This window comes from Piliocolobus tephrosceles, chromosome 2 (assembly GCF_002776525.5).
Source record: "Piliocolobus tephrosceles isolate RC106 chromosome 2, ASM277652v3, whole genome shotgun sequence".
NCBI lineage: Eukaryota > Metazoa > Chordata > Mammalia > Primates > Cercopithecidae > Piliocolobus > Piliocolobus tephrosceles.
In genome coordinates, this window is record NC_045435.1 from 169777296 (window position 1) to 169785751 (window position 8456).

Below are 8456 nucleotides of genomic sequence, written 5' to 3' on the forward strand. Positions count from 1 at the left end.
GGGGCTGCTATGAAGACCTCTGAGATGCCCTGGAGACATTTTTCCCACTGTCTTGGGAATTGACATTCAGCTCCTCATTACTTATGAAAATTTCTTCAGCCGTCTTGAATTTCTTCTCAGAAAATGGGATTTTCTTTTCTGTCATGTTGTCAGGCTGCAAATTTTCCAACCTTTTGTGCTTTGCATCCCTTACAAAACTGAATGCCTTTGACAGCACTCAAGCCACCTCTTGAACGCTTTGCTGCTTAGAAATTTCTTCCACCAGATACCATAAGTCATCTCTCTCAAGTTCAAAGTTCCACAAATCTCTAGGATGGGGGCAAAATGCTGCCAGTCTTTCTGCTAAAACATAAAAGAGTAACCTTTTCTCCAGTTCCCAAAAAGTTCCTCATCTCCATCTGAGACCACCTCAGCCTGGACCTTATTGTTCATATCACTATCAGTATTTCTGTCAAAGCCATTCAACAAGTCTCTAGGAAGCTCCAGACTTTCCCACATTTTCCTGTCTTCTTCTGAGCCCTCCAAACTGTTCCAACCTCTGCCTGTTACACAGTTGCAAAGTCCTTCCACATTTTTGGGTATCTTTTCAGCAACACTCCACTTCTGGTACCAATTTACTATATTAGTTCATTTTCACACTGCTGATAAAGACATACCCGAGATAGGGCAATTTACAAAAGAAAGAGGATTAATGGATTTACAGCTCCGCTGAACAGACCTCACAATCAGGATGGAAGGCAAGGAGGAGCAAGTCACGTCTTACATGGATGGCAGCAGGCAAAGAGAGAGAGCTTGTGCAAGGAAACTCCCATTTTTAAAACCACCAGATCTCATGAGACTTACTCACTATCACAAGAACAGCATGGGAAAGATTCGCCCCCATGATTCAGTTATCTCCCACCAGGTCCCTCCCACAACACATGAGAATTATGGGAGCTACACGATGAAATTTGGGTAGAGACACAGAGCCAAACTATATCCACTTTCCTTTACATGCGAAATACTCTTGATTTGCTTAGGTCAACAAATACATACTTTTTTCTCTTTAATATCACATATTTTACCATTTTTGCATGTAAATGGGTCATGAGTTAGTGTCACGGTAAAACTCCTTTTACCATTTCAAGGCGCACAAAATTAATGTCTGACATCATTTTCAGGATATCTTTTAACTACACATGTTAAGTAAATTAATATAACATCACAAATCAACTATAAGTATTTTATCACTGGAAATTCTCATTGGTCAATTTGTGAATGTGTTTAAGAGTCAAACACAGAGAACAACTTAGAAACACATTCAAATCAGTTAAAAATCCAAGCACAAATTGATCAACAGATGACTAAGAGCAACATGTGCCAACAGAAAGTGTTTTTAGTGGAAGTTGATTGTTTGGAAGAAGAGAGTAGCTTAATGTGAACACTCTTGAGTGGCTGTTTTATTGAACTACACCTGGTATTTGTTGTTGTTTTTTTTTCTGGTTGGCATTTATCTCATTTCCTGCATTATTCCATTTCCTTATTTCAGCATCTATGTTCCTTGCATTGTATTCCTATATAATTCTATGTTAGTAAGAGAATAGGATATCTATGTTTATAAAAAATAAAGAGACTGGCAGCTTTTTTCTCTAAGTCTATGTGAATTAATTATACTTTGAGATGGTTATAATGATCTTCAGAAAGATAAATTGAAATGTACCTTTCAGATTAAAAAATAATCAAACTGAACCTTAGCATAGGAAGAGAAAGCTAATATATTGACATTGGGAGGCTTGTCTCACTTAAAATTATGTATTCACACAGTATTGAATAAAAAATAGGTTTCTAGTACATTACTCTCAGAAAAGTTGTTTGTATTTATTGACTTGTATTTTGAGACAAAATATTTCTAATGTAAATATATTTAGTAAACATGATTTTGAGTATATTAATTTTAAGAGCATAAATGCCAATATTATCTTACATTTTTCTGTAACCAAGTGTATAGAGTTAGCTGATGATTCATTTTTTAATACAATGCAATTTCAAAGCAATACATACCTAATGATTTTTAAACAAATATCAAAGACATAATATGCTATATGAAGGTAAACAAAGTATAGGTGAATGATTGTTGAGATAAATAACACTATTAGTTTGTTTAAATAAATGAAATACAAGGTACTAAGATGTCATAACATAAATTAATAACCACATCAGTGTTAATAATATTTTTAACATTTTTTAATGCCTAGGCTTCTATGAAACACTGTGGCAACAATTAAGAAACAGATAGTTAATTTAAGTGTCTTCAACTCATATTGAGGACACTGTGCAGACTTCTAGTAGCTGCCACATGCATATGTGAAGGAACGTAACTTATATGAATGCTGCCACATTTTTATTTTGATTGGAAGTTTAATAATTAGACTTGAGTGAATTAATAATGCACATTCAAAACGACTCCCTATTTTTGTAGCCATCATATCATTGGTCATGATAATGTGTATAGAAAGAACAATGGATAAGAGAAATCAATAATAAGAAGTTTTGCTCTAATTTTAAGTTCTATAACCTAAAAATCCTATGATCAGGCCCTTATGATCAAGAAACATACATTTATGAAGATAAGGCATGAATAAATAAAATGACTACCCAATACTATGAAGCAGCATACAAATATAATAAATATAATAATTACACAGTTATGAGAAAAAGGAAAGCTGGTCAGTGGTTAATGAAGAATGGCTTTAATTGGGTATTAAGAAAAATGCATGAGTTAGTTTTGGAGACAGAAATGAGAGAAAATTTTAAACTAATTGATCGTAATGAAAGAGTTAGGAATGAACAAGATGTATAAGGAGTAGCTCACACAAGGACCACAGTGACATAGTTATTTTTAAACTGAGGAAACTTGGTAGATGCAGCATTTTAGGTTTCTTAGGATAAAAACCTAAGACTTAAAAAATATATACTTGAGTGCAGTAAATCACTGAATTAAAATGTGCAATTTAAAGTTTAAATGAAGCAAATATTTAAAAATTAAGAAGCATTTATTTGGCAAGTATATCTTCCTATGTATTAAAAACATTCACATTCCTTATTAATAAAAGTCAAGAGATCATATCACATATTTTATGTATTTTTCCCATTACTGGAATTAATGGGAGAGCAAATAAATTAATGAATCAAAATTCATTTAGAAATGAAAAGTTATTTGCTGCTCTGAAGAACAACTATAGTAAACTAGTCAAAAAGTGGTGGGGTCTGCAGTGACCCCCTTTCTTGGAGGAATATTTCACAGTAGGTCACTCTCTACCCTCCTCTTCCAACATTTCTATTGCTGTAAGAAATCAGTCAGAGAGCTAAATAAACCTGTATGACATTATTAAGAATATCTCTAATAAGATGGCCCTGCTTTCAGACTTCTACACTTTGATCAGATACATAAAGGTTAAAATAATATCTCTGGATAATGTTTTCCTTGGTAGTTATATAAACAAAGCAATAAAATTAGAGAGCATAGAAGAACATATTATTAAACTGCTAGTATAATTGTAATATCTATAAGCTTCATAATAGAAAACAAAGCATATTTTGATAGCAAGAAAATAAAACCTATTAAAAGTTTACACAGAAAAAGGTGGTAATTTTCATTCCTCAAGTATTTGGCCCTTTTTTTTTCCTCAAAACATAATGTGAATAACCAAGTAAAGTAAGACTTTTTTTAAACACTATGTCTTAAATTATGTTTTGGTTTATCTCTGAAATGCATATATCCTATGATTCTTCTGCTCACTGTTGCTAAAAACATACACATTGAAAAGGCAGAAATAAGAGTTTCCTAGTTCCATCAAAATACTTTTTGAGATTTTAAAATGTGATTCATACATTGTAAAAATTCATTTTCAATTTTTACTTCAATATAATTTTTGAAAAATATATTCAAAAGTTCATGGTAATGTGACCTTAGGTTCAGGTGAAGAGGTTACATCAATGGCTATTTCTAGTTTATTCTTGGTTTTGACCTACTTAAAGTATGTAGAGTGTTAATTCCTGGCAAGTTCCAAGAGTTCTAACAGAGTGTTCTTAACAATAAATCTACATTAGATATGTCATTTTAAACAAAAAGCTTTCTCTTATCATTAAACCCTCACATAGTTATAAGTTCATAATATTAAAAGTTACAAATGTAAAAATCTAGTGAAGCTCTGGTTAAAGCTTCATTATTAGTATAAGTTATCATTGATTTCTTTTAAATGACAAATGCAAAATAATTACTCTTTGACTTAAGTAACAATATTTTTATTGCTTCTTTCCTGTGACTGCAAAAATTATCTCAAAAACGGAAATTACCCTTAAATTTTATAAAATTCTCAGAGTGTAAATCCCCCAGCCTCTCCTCAACAGCATGCGGTATTACTCTTGCCTTTATAGTTACAGTTTTGATATTCTCACTAAAAATACACTGCCCATTTTTTAAAATGGAAAGCTTTTAGAAATTCACTCTGGATTCTTTTCACTTAACTAGTTGAACTTCCAACAAAGAACTAACAGCAATTTAAATCCCTATGTCACTATCTTATTTTCTACCTTTATTGTCATATTTAATCATATATGTTAGTTTCAATACTTTTAAGTTAAATTTAGAAATATTTGAAATATTAGCATTCAGATAAGATCAACCTAAGAAGTATAAGCCAATCTGAGGTCTCGACAAAATGTTGTGAAAAGAGAAAACAAAGGAGCAACATCTGGAATTTTTAAAAAGTGATAAATAGATGTCCTCTGTTAAGTATAACCTCTACATACTTATGTCGCTCATAATGGGCGATTTCTATTTAAAGTAGATTGTTTGTTTTCTAATCATTATATTTCTAATATACATGCATGCTCTGCTTTTCTAAACTTGCTTGGACTATAACTTATTTATAATAAAAAAGTAATTCTTAACGATTTCAGAATTTTATTCAAAATTCACATTACATGGTATTACATTAACTAGTTTGGTACACTGTGCAATACTTGTATTTACTTAACATTAATATATAATCTCAAGAACTTGGGTTACAGGAATATAACTAATATTGACTATTATAGTGCTTAACATGCTTAATTAAATAAATCTCTATTTGTAAAATAGGGGAAAATATGCGTGACTAGTACTGCAAATTTCAGTTTTAAGAGAAAATGGATGTATTTTCTACTAGCTCAAAGATACAAGAGAAAAATTTATCTTGTGTATTATCTAATAGGCCTTCCAGAACTAAAGACCACAGGAGGTAAGGCTAACAAAATTAATATGCAAAGAAGCTCAGCACTGGGGACCTATAATTTTCTTGCAAATGGTTTCGCTTTAAGGATGAAACAACACAAGACAATACCAATTTCTTTCTTTTTCTGCAAATAGATGAAGCTTTAAAAAAAATTAACACATGACAGCAGGTGGGAAAAATCTAGACAAGTAGATATTCAAAGTAGGGAGAATCCAAATTTGATTTACTTAACATTTTACAAACTAATTTAAATTCATTGGTATGTTTTTAAAAAATCAACTTGGGTACATCATGAAAAATTGGTGAACTGTCAGTCTTGAAGTAAAGATTTAGTAGACTTGGCGAGTCACTGTATGTTTTTGAGAATGAGAGGGTCTACAAAAAGAAAGGAATTTATCATTTAAAATTTGTATTCATAATTTTATCTGTAATGAGCATCTTATCTGTAATTCCTTCACTCTTGATCCTTTCATTTAACATAATATTAATATGTTATTGATTGCAAATAACTTAGGTAGGTTAGCAGACACATAATCTATAAATCTATTTTAAATATTCACTCTACTCAGAGTTACCCATGGAAAATAATATATTAACATTTTAAACAAACAATGCCATTTTCATCAATCTTCAAATGCAGTAAATTAAAATTAAATAATTTCCTCTAGTTATAGAATTAGTAGTTTCCACACTTGTTCTTAATCAGCAGTAATATATAGATATTATCTGCTTCATATTAAAGAGCTCACTATTATTAAAATGTTTAATGTATTTCTGCACCCCAGGAATATTTGATTCTTCATTACTCCTATCAATTTAAAATAGTGTCGAACAGCCTTAGAAAATAACAAATCAGTATAATTAGAATTTTTTTTAATCTGAGCTTTCAATAGAAAAAAATGGTACACTAGAGCAAATATCTTACTTCAACTTCCTCTCATAACTTGATTTTCTGATGTGTCCAAAAATGATTATTTGCATACTAGTTTATATCCCAACAATACTGAAGGTATCGAACAAAATCATATGCATTTTGATTGGGAATTCTTGTGTGAATAAATGATTAAATTTAATTGTCTGATTTAGATATTAAAGACTAATGGAGCAACTTTGAGGGTTTTGTTATTTTAACAATTAGCTTAAAATAGTTGATACAGCTGATATCGAAACATAATTGTATTTTTCTGTATGTAACAGAAAGAAATAATTTTACTATTTTGTGTAGCAGTTTTGAACTTCTTTCTTAAACACATCAGACATATTTTTACCTCTCAATGACGAATTGACAGAGATATTAATATATTAGATTAATGTAGTGTAATGTAGTGTAATGCTATGCTTTACAACAGTGTACTAAAAAAGTGTAAATCATTCATACCCTAGGGAAGAGTTGATGTTATCAATTTAAAGTGTTTAATATACATTTATTTAAATGTGAAGTTGCACTTTGCCTGAAGAATGAGTATTTAAATTGACAGCCTAATAAAATTCCTAAGTAATGTAGTCTTTCGCCCCCATTTACTTATTAGTCATATTTTAAAATCATTCATTTAGAGACACTAGAAAAGCATGTGAACTAATTGTTAAGGGATATAGTAATTGTTTAGGGAATTAAATGTTAATTCTATGGCTATCTTCTTTTTCATCAAAAATATAGAGCTTTGATCTTCAGTCTTCTTATAAGCAAATAAATTTCTGGATCAACAGTTCTATATAATGTTAATAATATATATAATTTATTTAAAATATTCTGGCTCTTCCTGTTCATGGAACCATTAGTTTGGATCACAGATTCCAATGAAATCAATGAATATAAACAGCCAGAATATTTTAGCTAAGTAATGTTTCTAAGATTTAATAGATAAAAACTAATTCTTTTTTCCAGAAACATTTTAGTTAAAATTTCACACATTATTATGCCTTATTCTATTCTCATAATTTATGGTCCTTGAAAATTTTAATTGTTGGAGACATTATAGAATTGAATTACTTTTCATACAATCAAATTAGTTACATTAATTATTTGCTAGAGCTATAAATATGGAAATCTGGTAAAGAAAATCATTTTAGCTTTTTCAGGTAAATAATTAAAAATTCATTTTCCTTATGTTCTGAACAAAATGATGATTGTCCTAATAAGTACATAGAAATTTTAAATAATTCATTAATAACATGTATCATTTGTAAGCCTTATTTTGCCTTCACCAAGAGTTACCACTTAGTCAACCACAATCTACTGAAGTGTCTAAAGTATCCACAGGCTGTATGTTGTAGGTTTCTACTCTATTTGTAACATATCAGCTTGAAATCTAGTGGAATTGCCATTGTGGAAGGGTTCCAGCCAGTTATGGTGCCCTTCACATTCTCCATCAATTTGGCACCTTTCTGGCCAGAAACTTAGAACACACATACACACAGTGATACAGAGAGGGTGTAACGCTAAATTTTCAGGGATTGCTGTGTGTTAACCCCATCAAGTGAATTCAGCCTTTAGAAGAGTTTGCTTTGGCCTCACAGTGGTTTTTTAATTTCTCGATTTGCTTGCCTCTAAGTAGGCATGCTCTCTCTGATTAGTTCATCACAAGCCCACCATCGCCTGTGGTCTTATATTTGGCCCAATTCACACAGTGTCATATGCAAGTAGGTTTTGGATTTCTTATCCTTGCTTTGGCCTGACAAGTACTTCATAAAAAGATTGGATTATCCTAATTTAGAAAAAAGCCCCATTGTTTTTCTTCCATTCTTACCAGTCACTTGTTTTATATTTCAAAATAATCCCTTGCTTCCTCCTAACCCTGATGGTTGACACCAAATGAAAATAACTCTATTTTTATTAATCTGTAGTATACTTAGAACAACCTGTTCAAAAGTGTGAAGCATAGTGAGTAGAATAAACCAAGAAAGATATTTACATGTGGAAATACCACTACTACATAAGAACACAAAAATGAAACTTTAAGAGAGGTGTTATATGTCAATGTTTTATCAAGCAGAACATTAAATTGTTAATAATAATTAACAATGTTGTTATTTGTTAGTAATTTAACAATGAACAATTGCTAATAATAAATTAATAACCATTTATTTCTGTGCTGGAAGCAGTCAAATATTGTTCTCTAAATAAGGAAACTTTTCCATTATGAAACACCATAATACTGTGTACCACCAAAATTACATGATGCAGTTAATAAAACAAGTTCA